We start from the raw sequence: 15,567 nt of genomic DNA, 5'->3' as shown, positions 1-15,567 counted from the left end.
AAGAGACAGAGGGGGCGAGAGTCAAAGACAGAGGCAAAGACAAAAAGAGGTTTGGGCTTTTGTCATTTTCTTCACTTAGTGGTTTACCCATGAAAATGTTATCTAGTTCATGTCTTTAACTGCGCACACACACACACGCATACACACACTTGTGTATGTATACCACACAAATATAATACTGTTAATTAGTTTTTATTTCCATTTCCATCAATTTCTTAAATGTAATGTGTTATAACATTTGATTTTTTCACTCAACATCACATTTTCTGGATACCTATGGGGCTATATATAGAGCTAGTTCATGGATTATAACTGCTGAATATGAATAGAAAAATATGCCAAAAATGTATTTTCTCATTCTTCTAATTACTGGCATCTCACTTATATCCAATATTTCTCCATTACAAATAATGCTGCTATGAACATCTTTGCACATGACTCATATGTTCTTCGGGACGTATAACTAGATATGGAGTTTCTTGGCTGTAGAATATATGTGCGCTGGAACTTGATTAGATATTGCAAAATTGATCTCCAAAAGGATTTTACCAGTTGTCTCCATAACTGACAGTGATTGAAAACTCCTGTTCTCTTATATGCAAAAAGAGGTGTTTTAATGGATTAGGGGGACAAAATTCAGATTGGAGTTTGAAAAAGAGAAAGCGGGAGATGGAACGTAGAAACTTTGAACACGAACATCTATTTTGTGATGGATGCCATAGGAGAAAAGAGAAAGTCATTTATATTATCAATCATTTTCTAGGCATTGAGGTAACAGCAGTGGACAGAAAAGACAAATTTCTGCCTTTTTGGAGCTTACTCTGTTGTCAGGGAGACAGAACGTAAATAAATATATAGTATAAGGTCATTAATAAGTGTTTATAAAGAGGGATAAAATAGAATAAGAAGATAAGAGATGAGGGGAGTAAAAGATGTGGGATGGAAATGGGAGTAGAAATGATTTACAAATGAGGCATTAGAATGGGTAATAGGGTGGTCCAGACCTCCGGAGGTGATATGTGAGGAAAATTACCTAAGTGGTGTGAGTTTACAGGCCAGTACAGTAAATATTCTGGGGAGAAGGAGCAGTCCTTGCAAAGGGTTTAAGGCAGAAATGTGATTGATGTGTTCAAGGCACGACAGAAAGACCAGTGTGCCTGGATTAAAGTGATTGAGGTATAGGGTCTTAGAAAATAAAGGTACAAATTTTGGCAGAGGTCTGACCACGTAGAGTCCTTTTGATATGTTACACTCAAATATTATTCCAAGTGTGACCTAACATGATTAGCGTGTTGAAAACAACACATGATCATTTTTTTTTTTCCTTTTAAAGTATCTTGCTCCTAGAGTAAATTATAGGGAAACAGAACAAGAGTGGAAACAGAGAGGCTAGATTAGATGGAATCTTACCTATTCCAGACCAAAGATCATCATGGCTGAGAAAAAATTCGGAAATGGAAGAAGTAAACTGATAGAATTAAAAGTTTAGTTTGATAGTGTTTGCTGAAGGAATGGTTGAAAAGTAGGACATAAAGCATCTGGGACAAAAGCAATGACAGTACCTTTGGTGGGAAAGCCTGGTGCAAGACCAGATTTGAGGAGGCAAAAGAGGAAGTAATAGTTGTTTTACATGTTAAATATGAGATATTTATTAAGCATCAGAGGGAAGATTTCAAGTAGGAGGTTAGAGATGTTAGTCTAGAATTCACAGAGGAGGTAAGGGCTGGAGGTAATAATCTGGAGGACCATCAGTTTTCTTAAACCCAGTGGACAGTATGTGATCACCATGGGATGGGTATAGATAAAGATGAGAAGAAGCTCATGATGGATCCCTGGACTCTCATAATTATTGGAAGAAAAGAAGCACTAGCACAGGCTCTGAGTAACTGTTTCCTGAGAGGTAGCAATAAAATCAAGAGGTCAGGGCACCCTGTGGGCTAAGTAAAAATACAGTGTTTGTTCTGTTCTTGGATATCTCCTGTTTCTTGTTTGTCTTTGTTTCTCTCCAGCCAATAGGCTATGAGCTCCTTAAGGGAACTCTGGTTTCTAGAACTCAGCATCAGTGACTTGCACACAGTAGGCACTCAATTCTTGTTGAATAAATGAAAAAGTAGATATCAAAGTATCAATAATTCTAGGAGGTGTAGCACATAATTTTGAATGAAGAACTGAAAATAGTATAAAAAGTGTCATTAGAGCTTAGTGGCCTAGGACACATGATAGAGCTGAATGAAGCTATGCTATGCTGGGAGAAGAGCATGAGAGAGGGAGGCTGAAAATTGTAAAGGCAAATTCCAAATGTCTCACAGCTTTGCCTTTGGCTAAACCTGGGGCTGACACTTAGATTTAGCAAAAAAAAAAAAAAAAATATATATATATATATATATATATATATATATAGCAAGTATTGAAATTTTGGAATATAAATTACTAGAAGCCTAGATTGTTATAGATTATTGTAGTTTTATATGTATAATGTATCTGCCATGTTGGTTGCCTGCCAATTTCTTGAAGAGATAGTAAAAGCCTTCATTTTCCACTTTGACACTTTCAAAATGTATCATAGATTCATGAAGGCTAGTAGGTCATGCTTTCCAATAATATATGCGTAGCAGATAACCCTGAATCTTATAAGGAAGATTTTTTCACTAAAAGTATGATTAAACTAGATTCAGACTAGAGCAAAATTCCATTTCTGATTTATTGATTCTTTTGGTTGGTTAAATCCCCACAGGGGAATTATGTTGGAAAAGCAGTTTGTGTCATCCTAGTGAAACATAACCCTGTATCCAGTAAATGACAAGCAGAACTTATATTTTGCTTTGCTATGTAACAAAGAGCTGGAAATATATAAACTGTCCTGAATATAGGTGTTTCTTTTACCTGGGGCAATATTCAGGAACATAAAAGCTTCAAATTACTAAATACAATAAAATATGAGATTCTAAATAGGGATCTGGCATCATTTAAAATGTTTTTATGTCAAAAATAACTGCATATAACAGGATAAATAATGAACACTTTTTTGAAATGTTAGAAGGGTTAAAATAATAAGACAATTTCATTCTCTAGAAGGATTAAAATAATAAGACAATTTCATTCTTCACTGCTTTTCCTACATAATAAAATTGAATGACTCATTATCAGTGAATTATAAAATATGTATAGAGTTTTTCTGGACTTAGTAATAATAAAAATCTTTAATGTTAAATTAATCAGTATGTTTTGGTTTTAGATACTATCTGTTCAGGTGTGTATGCACAAAGTGAAGTTAATGGTGAATATTTACTACATTTGGATTATAGAGGTAGCCATATGCAAACATTTAAAAGTATAAAAAGCATGAAAGGGGGGAATATAGGATTTAGAATAAGCCAGATCAGTGTTTAATTGTAATACCACCAACTATAAGTCCTTGAGCAATTATCTGAGTTTCAGTTTTCTCATCTGTATTTAATGGGGGAAATTTACACGTATCTCTCAGTTAAATAAAGAGAAAGTAAGATGGTGAAAATTGACTAGAATTAACTAAGAAAGTATGTGTCTTGTAAAGCGCCAGATTTCATTTGATATTGCAAAGCATTAAATAATCTTGGAATTGAAAGTGACTTTATAGTTTCCCTCGTAGAACATTTTCCCAAAGGAACTACACAGATAAAATTTTGGTCTTTAGGAATTCATAAACTTTTTTCATGTGTCTTGAAATCAATAAATGGAGGTCAGTGTGTGTTCTTAAAAACTAATCTTGAATTCAACTGAGTTTTTTATTTTAAATCTATTATCCAATCACGAATCGTCTATATTAGAGATCATAGTTTAGACACATACTGTATATAGGATTGCCAGATAATATACAGAATAACCAGTTATATTTGAATTTCAGATATATAACACATGTTTTTAGTCTAAGTTTGGCCCACAAAGTATTTAGGACATACTTATACTAAAAGATTATTGGTCGTTTATCCAAAATTCAAATTTAACTGGATTTCATGCATGTATATTTTGCTAAATCTGGCAGCCCTAACTGTAAAGTTTTCAGATTTTAGAAACAATAAATACAAGATAGTGTTGCAGAATAGCTATAATATTGCAGGCAGTGCATGAATCTGATTGTCAGTTCCCCTTTTTTTCCTGCTATTAGTGGAGTGATTTAAACTAGCTGGGTCATGTTTGCCTTATTTACTGAAAAGAGTATTGTAATTCAAAAATTATTTTAGGTGACTATATCGTTTGGGGATCTAGAATTCTGTAAAATGTAATTAAAATACATTTCAAATATCAGACGTGATTTATTGCCATATGATCCTCTGATTTTATAAGCACCATAAAATTAAACTTAGATATTATAACAATTTTCCAAGTAGTAATATATTGCTTTGGAGGTTTCTCCACCAAGAGTCCTGAACCAGGAGGATTTAACTATGAAAAAAATTAAAATTTTTGTATCTTTCTATTAATAAAGAGAAATATAATCACTTAGATGCCTTTAAAATGATCTTCCAAATTAGATTCTTGAAAATACATAATGTTCTAAAAGGTAATATTCCAGTAGGTAGGTCAATAATATGGTTGTCAAAGCCTTTAAATATAACTTTACATTATATAAATCAATACAGAGAGAGGTACTTGAATTTTGACAATATTTAACAGTGTTGAAAGAAATTAAAGAAGACCTACAAAATGAAAAGGCATACTTTTTTTTTTTTTCTCCATTAACTGGAAGACAATATTCTTAGGATGGCTATACTTCCCAAGTTGATCTATAGAATTAGAACAATTTCTATCAAAATCTCAGCTGCATTTTTTTCACAGAAACTTTCTAGCTGATCCAAAAGTTTATGGAAATTCAAGGAACTCAGAATAGTCTAAATGATCTTGAAAAAGAAGAACAAAGTTGAGGACTCACTCAGCGATTTCAAACTTTCTACCAAGCCTCAGTAATCAAGGCAGTGAGGTACTCACCTAAGGATAAACACTTAGAGAAATGAAAAAGAATAGACATTTCAGAAATAAACCTTTATTTTTACAGTCGATTGATTTTAGACAGGGAGTCAAGATAAATCAATGAAGGAAAGAAAAGTCTCTTCAATAAATGGTGCTGAAACAACTGGATATCTACATGTAAAAGAATGAAATCGAATGCCCACCTCACGTCATATGCAAAATATAACTCAGAATGAATCATAGACCCACATTAAATATCTAAAACTATAAAAATCTTAGAAGAAAGCATAGGAGTAAATCTCTGAAACATTGGATTAGGCAATGGTTTCTTAGATATGATAGTAAAAGAAAAAACAACAGAAGAAAAAAAATAGGTAAATTGAACATCATCAAAGTTAAAAATCTTTGTGCTCTAAAAGATACTACCAAGAAAGTAAAAAGGCAGTCCACAGAACGGGAGGTAATATTTGCAAATCACATATCTTATACGTAACTTGTATCCAGAATATATAAAAAAGTTTTACAAGTGAACATTAAAAATTGGGCAAAGATTTGAACAGACATTTCTCTAAAGAAGATAGATGAATGGTGAGTGAATGCATGAAAAGATGCTCAACATCGGAAGTCATTTATTAGGGAAATGCATATCAAAACCATTATGAGATATAATTCAAACACACTAGGATCGCTACAATGAAAAAGTTGGACAATAACAGGTGTTGGTGAGGTTATGGAGAAATTGTTACCCTCGTAAATAATTGGTTGGAATGTAAAATGATGCAACCACTTCGGAAAACAGTTTGGCAGTTCCTCAAAAAGTTATGCATAGAGTTACCATAAAACCCAGCAGCTGCACTCCTAGGAATATACACAAGAGCTCTAAAAACACATGTCCATACAAAAACTATACACAAATGTTCATAAAGGCATTATTAATAATAGCCAAAGTAGAAAAACCCCAAATTTCTATGAATCAATGAATAGATTAAGAAATGCAGTATATCCATAAAATGGAACATTATTCAGCCAGAAAAAGGAATGTACTAATAATATGTGCTACAACATGAACGAACTTTGAAAACATTCTAAGTGAAAAAGGCCAAAGATAAGGAACCACATATGTTATGATTCCATTGATATCATATCTAGAATAGGCAAATCAATAGAGACTAAAATAGATTAGTGATGACTAATTTGAATTTTTAAGAAATGCTGAGCTACCTTATAGTTAGCGTAGGTATGTAGAAGTCCACCTGAGTTTGGAAATCAATACATCTGTAGAATTCTTGTGCAATATGAGCCTGGGTCAAACTAAACTATGCTGCATAACCAGGCCCTTGAGATGGACCTATCTCCAGATCATCTTCCCACTGTTGACTGTCCTTATTTTTGGTTTGTTTTCTCATAGCACTTTGCATTTGTACTCAAGCTACTGGTCTACATGGGTGTTTGCAGTCTAGAAGCGCATACTGTAATACAAAATAGGAAGAGAAAGTTAGACCTTTTTCTTATACGATGTCTGAGAAACCCTCTGGATAACTAAATATCTAAGTGATATTTCTGCAAAGAGGAGGAGCCTAGAGTGACATCCCAAGTTTTTATTTTGCTTTCAAAGTTTTATGATGTAATGTTTTATAGAGTCATGAATTATATTATCTAGTTTTCAACTAAACATTACAAAAAAGAAAAATATCATAAAACTATCTTTGCACAAAAACATGAATTAGAGAAAATATTAAAAATGATTGAAAGAAAACAATGAGAAAAGGTCAGCTGGACACTACGGTCCCTAGAAAGAGCTCTTGGTTAGCCAAGATTATAAAGTATAAATGATGAGACTCCAATATAACATTAAAAATATAAAACTTACAACTGCTCTGTAGTATAAATGTGGCATCTTAACAAGATAGGTTGGAAGTTATTTTTCAAATAACAACATATTACAGAAAATATATTTTAGAAATATTTTGGAAATAGCTCCATTTTTATATGTTAGTATGGCCCAAGGAAATATAAGAATGTCACCATTTTAGGAAATCTAAAACTGAACGTTTGAAAGACAGAAAATATATTCTAATCTTTAAAAACATGTTTTAAGCAAGGAGATTCTGCCAGTTTTAAAATATTTTTATGTATAAAAAATTTAACACTTTCTGATTAATTTTAAAATACCACTGAATTATATTGGCAAAACTGACATGCACTAGCCAACTTTCAACAATCATGAAAATCAATAATTGGTAAACATGATTAAGAGGTGAGCATCATTAAGTACTCACAGAGAACAATGTCTTTTACAATTTAGCACATCTTTGAGAAAAGCATTGTTTTCATTTATGATAAACTTAAAACAAGTCTAAAATAATAAATTTAAACCTTGGACCTTCTAATCACTTTTGAATAAAGAGTTAAGAAGGGAAACAAAATCAATGATTTACTGTCGTCATAAATAATCACAAGGATGGATTTTATCCTTGTTTTACAGAAAGAAATCTAAGCTTCAGAAACGTTGAATAAACTTCCCAAGTTAACACAGGGATTGATCCAGGATTCAAACCTATGCTGTCTGACTCCTCAGCCAGCCTCTCTGCACTTCCCTTAGGAATTGTTGTTCTTTTGAATAGAAAATAATTTACTCTGTTAAGTTAGGTAGAATTATTTTTTCCCAACTTGTGATTTATCCTATAAGGGGTATGTGAGTTCCTGTCTCATGGCTTTAAGTTTGGCCAGATGATATGCTTTGGCTAATGAGAGGAGCTTAGAACAGCATTGCCTCACCATAGTGGATGCTTTAAATATGATTTTGTGGTTCCCTCTGACTCTCCTGTTCTCCTCCCCTCTACCACCAGACTCATATGACCTACAGGGCAGTTGCTCTTTCAGTCTGGGTCTCAGGTAAGAGGACACATGAATCCTGATAGAGTGCAGTGGAAGCACAAGCTCTCATATAATATGAGCAGGAAATAAGTGTGTTTTGTAAACCAATGAGATAATGTGTTTCTCTTTTTCTCTGTCTTTTTTTGGACTACTGCAAAAGTTGAAAATGTGTATTCCATTTACCTCTAATCTTCATTAAGTGTCTAGAAAACTCTTTCATGGATGATTTAAATAAATGCATATGGAATAAGACCTACTGTCTATTATGCTTAGACAGGACTGATTCTACCAAGGTGAAGAATATGATCTGGCAATTATACCCTGGTAGGGAGGAATTTGGAAACTAGATGATTAAATGTTTACTGGAATTTTTATGGTTTAGATCACTGTAGAGAACAAGTATCTTATATTTCTATATCTTTTAGGGTGTGTAGGGAGAGTTGTTGTAAGGAATATTTATCCTTTCCTGCAACCCTCAGGAACTGAGTGAACAAGTATGCAAACAAAGCTTTTATGTGCATCAGTTGTGCTCGGAATAACAAGAACAATAGTAAAGTTCAAATAATATTCTAAAAAAACATTTTCCATAAACAGTCTATAGTTGAAATTTACTTACTCATTGGTTGCAGTCAGATCAGCAAAAGCTGATTTTTCAGATCTCACTGGGTCACTAACAGAACTGTTAACCCAAAATGTAATTCTACATGATATTGCCAATTGATACTGTTATTATAAGAAAAACTACAGTCTCATGAAACTCATTCTACCTGTGTCTCTTTTAAGAATAATTTGAAGATCTTGTTTATTATACAACAGAGGAATTTCTGTCTGCAATTTATACAAAGAATAATATACTTCTCATTAGCAAATGGTTTGTTTTGATCTTATCTTTGCAGTAAATTTGTCTAACTGGGTTTCTTTTGTTTTGCAAAGCTAAACATCTTAAATTTGGCATTGATTTTTTTCTTGGCCATATTTTTCCCATACTTTTATGTCATTACTTTCTTGTTCTTTGTTTCTTTTAGTTTAGTTTATTTATCATGTTATACTTTATATATCATTCTTAATCCTTTAAAACCTTTCTGGAACAAATTATAGCATCAATATAGAATTATGTATTTTTACAATTCTGAAATGAATCCATATACATCATTAGCTGCTTTCTCAAAATACAAAAGTGATAAAACAATGTATCTTCAATTTCCTCAAGTAAAAATAGGATTACTGATTATATAATATTTAAGGTCGTTTTAATCTCAAATAATACGACTGCATGAATTCTTGTTCTTAAGCAAAAGCAAACATTACCCAGTCCTTTCCATCCATATCCACTACCAATAAGACCTACTATAGGAATAAACCTTCCTTAAACCATATTTCCTTCATCACCTGGCTCTTAATGTTCTTAAGAACATCTCACACTTTCATGTGCATGTTAATCACCTTAGGATCTTCTTAAATGTGAATTCTGATTCAGTAGTTATGGAGGGGTCTGAGATTCCTCATTTCTTACAGAGTGATGCTGATACTGCTTGTCTACAGATCACACACGAAAATGATTAAACTCGATTAATGTTGTAGGAAATGATTTGATGTTAGCTACCCAGATAGGAAAAATTTTACAGCTGCTCTCAAATTTGAAAAAATATATCAGGGACCTGTGTCCACATTTGAAGTCTGATATTCTGAAAAAACAGTAAAAACACTACGTTTACCTGACTATTCACCTGGAACTACCCTATTTACAATAAAGTGTATATGTGCATTGTGTAATTTATAAAACCAAAACAATATGCAGCACAGGAACATAAAGAGTAATAAATGAGTAAACATTCTTCACCTTGTTCTCAAGGTGAACAGAAAAAGGAACAGAAAAAGAAGTTGCTAGCACCAAAAATTAGAATTTGAGTTAATAAATTTCAGCATATTATAAAAATAAGTTCTGGAATTTAAGTTGTGTAGTTAGCTTAAAGAAGACATGATTGTTTATGCGTTTTGTTTTGGTTTAAACAAATCTGTTGGCATTCTGCAAAGAGAAACAGAGACAAATGGTTTAAACAGAACTTCGCTCTGTGTTTCAGTACACTGCCATAAAACAAGTTAGATGAAATTAAGCATGCAGCAAGATGGAAAATTTTTGCTGGCGTTATCACAAGTGTTTACCATAAATATATTACAGTACATGCAAAAAGACTGCAAAGAAAGCTAGCGTTATAAAACCTTGAATTGATTTCATCCATACTTTTCATACTGGCTGCTTTTGTTTGTTTATTTTGGTTTGCTTTGTTTTGTGTGATTATCATTCACAAATGAAATATATAAAAAACCACACCATTAATTTTCTCCATTATTTGCGAAGCATTAATGAGGAATTGTGTAAACATTGATATTTTTAATGAAGACAGCTTTCCATTTAGTGAATTTATTTCAGCTAGAGGGATAGGAGTACTTCATGTTATTAAAAATAAATCTGCTAAAAAATAAGTCTTTTTTGACACTAGACTGTGATCTTCTTAGGGGATTTTCATTTTATTCATCTTTGGACCCTCAGAGCCTAGCATAACTGTTGTTGAGTAATTATATGCTAAATCATTGGTTCTTCATGCTGTATCAGATAATAATAAGAAAAATCTTACTAAGGCAAATTAATGCCATATTAAACTCAGTTTTCTGGTATTTAGAATTGCCATCTAAGCATAATTATAGGACAATATAACACTGATGTAGGAGGTTATGACAGAAACACGTTGTCATATGATTTTTTTTATTACAGAAACGAGTTTTATGATCAATGGAAAGATCAAAATCTTTATTTCTCTTTTTAATTTTAGAAAATATATAGAACCACTCTTGGCTTATAACAAATATTTTATGATATTTTCATGGTTCTTGGCGTTTCTATTCTGGCCTTTAATTTAATCACCATAAGGCTTATGGTTCAGGAATTTCAGACTTCTTTTATAGTCATACACTCAAAAATTTTGTCTCCTCCTTCTCAATTTTATCAATCAGTTTTCCTCCCCTCTTGATGATGAAGGTAAGTCATATAGGCACATAATGTGCATATACTGTACAACTGATTTTTTAAAACTTATTCAATGCCTATTTGTGCCGATTGCTTTACCAATGAATAAGACCTAAGTTTGCCTTCATTGTGTTCATAATCTAGTGGGTGCTATCAGACTTTTCATTGTTTTCTGAACTTGTAGTTTACAATGTTGCTAAAAGCAAACTTCTCATTTCATGATTCATGATTCACTCAAATGTTTTCTTTATTAAAATTGTATACTTCTTTGTATTAGCACTTTTAACAATCCCACTAATTTTATACTTTTAACTCATATTGGACTTGAGTACTTTTTTTAAATTAATTAATTTATTTACTCTTGGCTGTGTTGGGTCTTCGTTGCTGCATGCGGGCTTTCTCTAGTTGCGGCGAGCGGGGTGCGTGGGCTTGTCATTGTGATGGCTTCTCTTGTTGCGGAGCACGAGCTCTAGGTGCACTGGCTTCAGTAGTTGTGGCTCACGGGCTCTAGAGCGCAGGCTCAGTAGTTGTGTTGCACGGGCTTAGTTGCTCTCCTGGACCAGGGCTCGAACCCATGTCCCCTGCATTGGCAGGCCGATTCTTAACCGCTGTACCACCAGGGAAGCCCAAGGACTTGAATATTTTAAAAATAATTTAATATTAAGCACAAACTCAGCAGAAACACTGTAGACTAGTGGGTGAGTGGGTCTCTGTCTGGGCTATAAAATCAGATTCACTCAGAGAGCACTTAAAAAATCCATGCATGACAAACTTAACAAGAAATGTCCAAAATATATAAAAGGAAAAACTATAAAACACTCCTGAAAGATTCAAAACTAGACTTGAAAAAATGAAATGGCCTATGCTGTTCTTGAATAATGATAGACAAACATATCAAAATATTTTACAGAGTGTTGTACCTTTAATCAAATTTGTATGCATTGATTAATTAATAGATCAAATGAATATGGAACTCAAAAATAAAGTACATTTAAACATTTTGTATATGAAAAGGTACAGATACATCAGTGGAAAATGAAAGCTGTTTTGAGAAGAGGTATTGGATAATTGGATAATCATGTTACCCAGTCCAGGTCCCTACTGCTCACTGCACAACAGGCCAGTAAATGGAGAGATGAGGTGTTGGCGCAAGGAATAGCAAATTATTTGGAAAGTCAGCAGATTGAGAAGATGGCAGACTAGTGTCCCAAAGAACCATCTTATCTGAGTTAGAATTCAGGCTTCTATTATACTAAAAGGGGAAGGGGTGCGGCTGGTTGTTGCACACTTCTTGGTGACAGCCAGACCCTGGAGGGGGTGTGATAATCCTTTTTTCTTGCAGCTGTTCATGTGGGTCTGGTCAAGGTGTTCATGTAAAGCGCCAACAGGACAAATATTCTCTGTTCTGCAACTTTATATCTCTATATGAATGAAAAGTGTTATACTTCTAAAGGTCAAGCCTGGGAGGCAGAGCCTTGAGAAAGGAACATTATGTGTATTTCAGGCTATAGGCAACATTCCTTTACAAAGACACAGAGTCAGCAAGACTAAACACAGGCAACAGAGCACAAGGGTTAAAGCTAAAAGAATAGCTCCAATAAGGAGTCAGGTTTGTTCTTCTCTGTTACAATCCTATGGAAAAATTTAAATGTGATCTGGTTCAGATGCCACATACAAGAAAATAGATAATTTATAAGTGGATTAAAGATTTACAGATAAAATAAACATTTATGAATGCTAAAAAAAATTCAGGCTATTTTTCTATAAAATAGCTGTGGGGAAATGTTCCTAAATAAGGTTCAAATTCAGGAGTTATGTTACAAAGGAATAGCACACATGACTAAACAGAAATTTTAAAATTGCATATAAAAATAAACCAAGATGAGAGTAAAAAAAAAAAAGAAATGGAATACTGAGAGAAAATTACAACAGTATCACAAAGTTAATGTGATATTAAAATGATCTGAAAAAGACCATCATTTATGGAAAACAGAAAACATATAGAATCAGTTTACAGAAACTGTTCTCATTTATAATTAGGAGAAATGTAAATTAGTGTTACATAAAATACTATATCTCACCCACTGAGACATTTGACGTTTGACAATATGCTTTCTTGATGAGCTAATGGGAAACAAGTATCTTCTACAGTATTGGTGGTAATACAAAATGTTACGACCTCCTACAGAGGTGAATTTGGCCATATCTTACAAAATTACAGCCGTGTTTACCTCTTAACCCAGTAATACTATCTCTAGGAATTGATTTCAAAGACATATTGTGAATATTCAAAATGGAATATGCTAAAGGCTATTCTTTACAGTGCTATTTAAAATAGCAAAAGACTGGAAAGAACCCAAATGTAAGTGAATAGTGAAATGTATAAGAAATTATTGTACATACAAACCATGATACCAGCTTTAAAAAGGACAATCTCTAGATATTACTTTGGGTTGATCTTCAGGATATACTGTTCCAAAAAATGTAAATAGTTAATATTTTTTTACAAAATGTATAGAATGCAGATATATATGTATTTGTTTATAAGTTCAAATAAGTTGATTAAAAGATGAGCAACATTAATAAAAGTAGTTAGTTAAGGAGATGGAGAGAATAGGGTGAAGGGGATATTTTGGAAGCTAGACTCTCTGAATATATCTTGTATAATATTTACCTTAAGATCATGCAAATATTATACATATTCAAAAATATTAAAGCAAAATTAAAAAAGAAACTTGTAATGAGATAGTCGCTTAACTACACAGAGAAGAATTATTTTCTGCATCTCTAAAAGATAGTAATTTGATTGAATATCCCTGGTGAGATGTAGCCTAAGAAAAATTAACAGCTACAAATAATCTTAGCCGGTATTCAGAATTCATATATTAATAATAATCTTGATATTGTAATGTTCACTAATGTATGTATGTGTGCATAATATATAGTACATATCCATTGCATATATATATGTATATATATGTGTGTGTATATCTATATACACACACATATATAGTGGTTAATTTTATATGTCGACTTGACTGGGCTAAGGGATGCCCAGTAGCTGGTTAAACATTATTTCTGGGTGTGTTTGTGAGGATATTTTCAGAAGAGATTAACATTTGAATTGGTGAACTGAGTAAAGCTGATGGCCCTCTCTAATGTGGTGGCCACCATTCAGTCTGTTGTGTGCCTGAAAAGAACAAAAAGGCAGAGGAAGGGCAAATTTGTTCTCTCTGGCTGAGCTGAGGCATCCATCTTTTGCCCTCAGACATTAGCACTTCTGGTTCTCAGGCTTGTGGCCTCAGATGGGAACTTACACTATTAGCCCCCTTGTTCTCAAGCCTTTGGACTGGGACTGAATTACACCACTGGCTTTCCTGGTTCTCCAGTTTGCAGATAGCAGATCATGGGACTTCTTGGCCTCTGTTAGCATGTGAACCAATTCCTATAATAAACCTCCATATATATAAAATATTCTATTGGTTCTGTTTCTCTGGAGAACCCTGTTTATTGTAAAGGTCTAGAGGCAGTGACTAAGATTTTAGCACAGAGCACTTAGTGCTTAAATTATCATCTCTAGTTACCATTTCTTTATCCAAAGAAACAAGACTCCTTAGAGAAATAGTCGGACCTATACCATGTGAAGCTGGAACTTCTTGCTCAACTAGAAACCAAGGATTCTATTAAACACTACTAGTGTTATGCAAATGCGAAGAGGCTTCCACTGGCCATAGTGTTGCAATATGAAGTCTGGAAAACCATCTGTGGAGTATTTTTGCCAAAAAATTAAGTGTGATCTAGTTTTTAGATAAACAGTTTCTAAAAACCAGGTAGAAGAAAATGTTAAATGACACCACAGGTATACAATCAGAAAAATCTGCATGTGGGGTGTTCTATAAGACAAATAAATGAGAAGAAAAAAATTTTAATCAAATCTCTTCTAAAAGAGATTTAAAATGCATATAATATTTGAAACATGTCTGACATGATTTGAAAAACAACTTTTAAATTGCATTTCTAAGAAAATCAAAGCTCTGTGACCTTGACAGGCTATTTGATGCTATTGAGATGTTATTGTTTAAATTTATATGATAACTGTTTTTATGCTATGTTTTTCAAAGTGTCTTCACTTAGCAATATGTAACAAATTATTTATGGATGAAATGATGTCATTTCTAAAATTTGCTTTAAAATTACTCAGTAACTAATGGGAGTAGGAAAGTGGAAAAAGAAGAAAGAGATAAAGATGAAATAAGTATGGCCGTATATTAATGGCTGTTGAAGAAGAGTACTAGAGGTTATTGTTCTATCCTTCCTACTCACGGATGCATGTTTGAAAGTTTTCAAGATGAAAAGTTAAAAATAAATAAGTAAACAAACCAACTATTGAATGCTACAAACCAACCAAACAACAAAACAACTAATTGGATCAGTATCATTAGAAGTGGGGCCTGAAGTGCTTAAGTGTGTTAGAAGTCCCCAGGTAATTTAAATGTGCAGGCAGAGTTAAGGACCACTGCTAAGAAACATCATGCTGGCCCAGGTAAAGTGCCACAGACAACTCTAACACATCTGTTGATGTGAGTAGGTTTGACCAGTATAGCTTTCTTTGCCATTACGGATACTGTTAAATAAGACTTTTTCTGTCATGTGAGTTTATTTCAAAGGCACCCAAAGCTGACAACAGACTATGGATTCCAAACAAAGTTCTTCTTTTG

Source organism: Balaenoptera physalus, assembly GCF_965194825.1.
Source record: "Balaenoptera physalus genome assembly, chromosome: 2".
NCBI lineage: Eukaryota > Metazoa > Chordata > Mammalia > Artiodactyla > Balaenopteridae > Balaenoptera > Balaenoptera physalus.
This window is presented reverse-complemented; position numbering follows the sequence as displayed.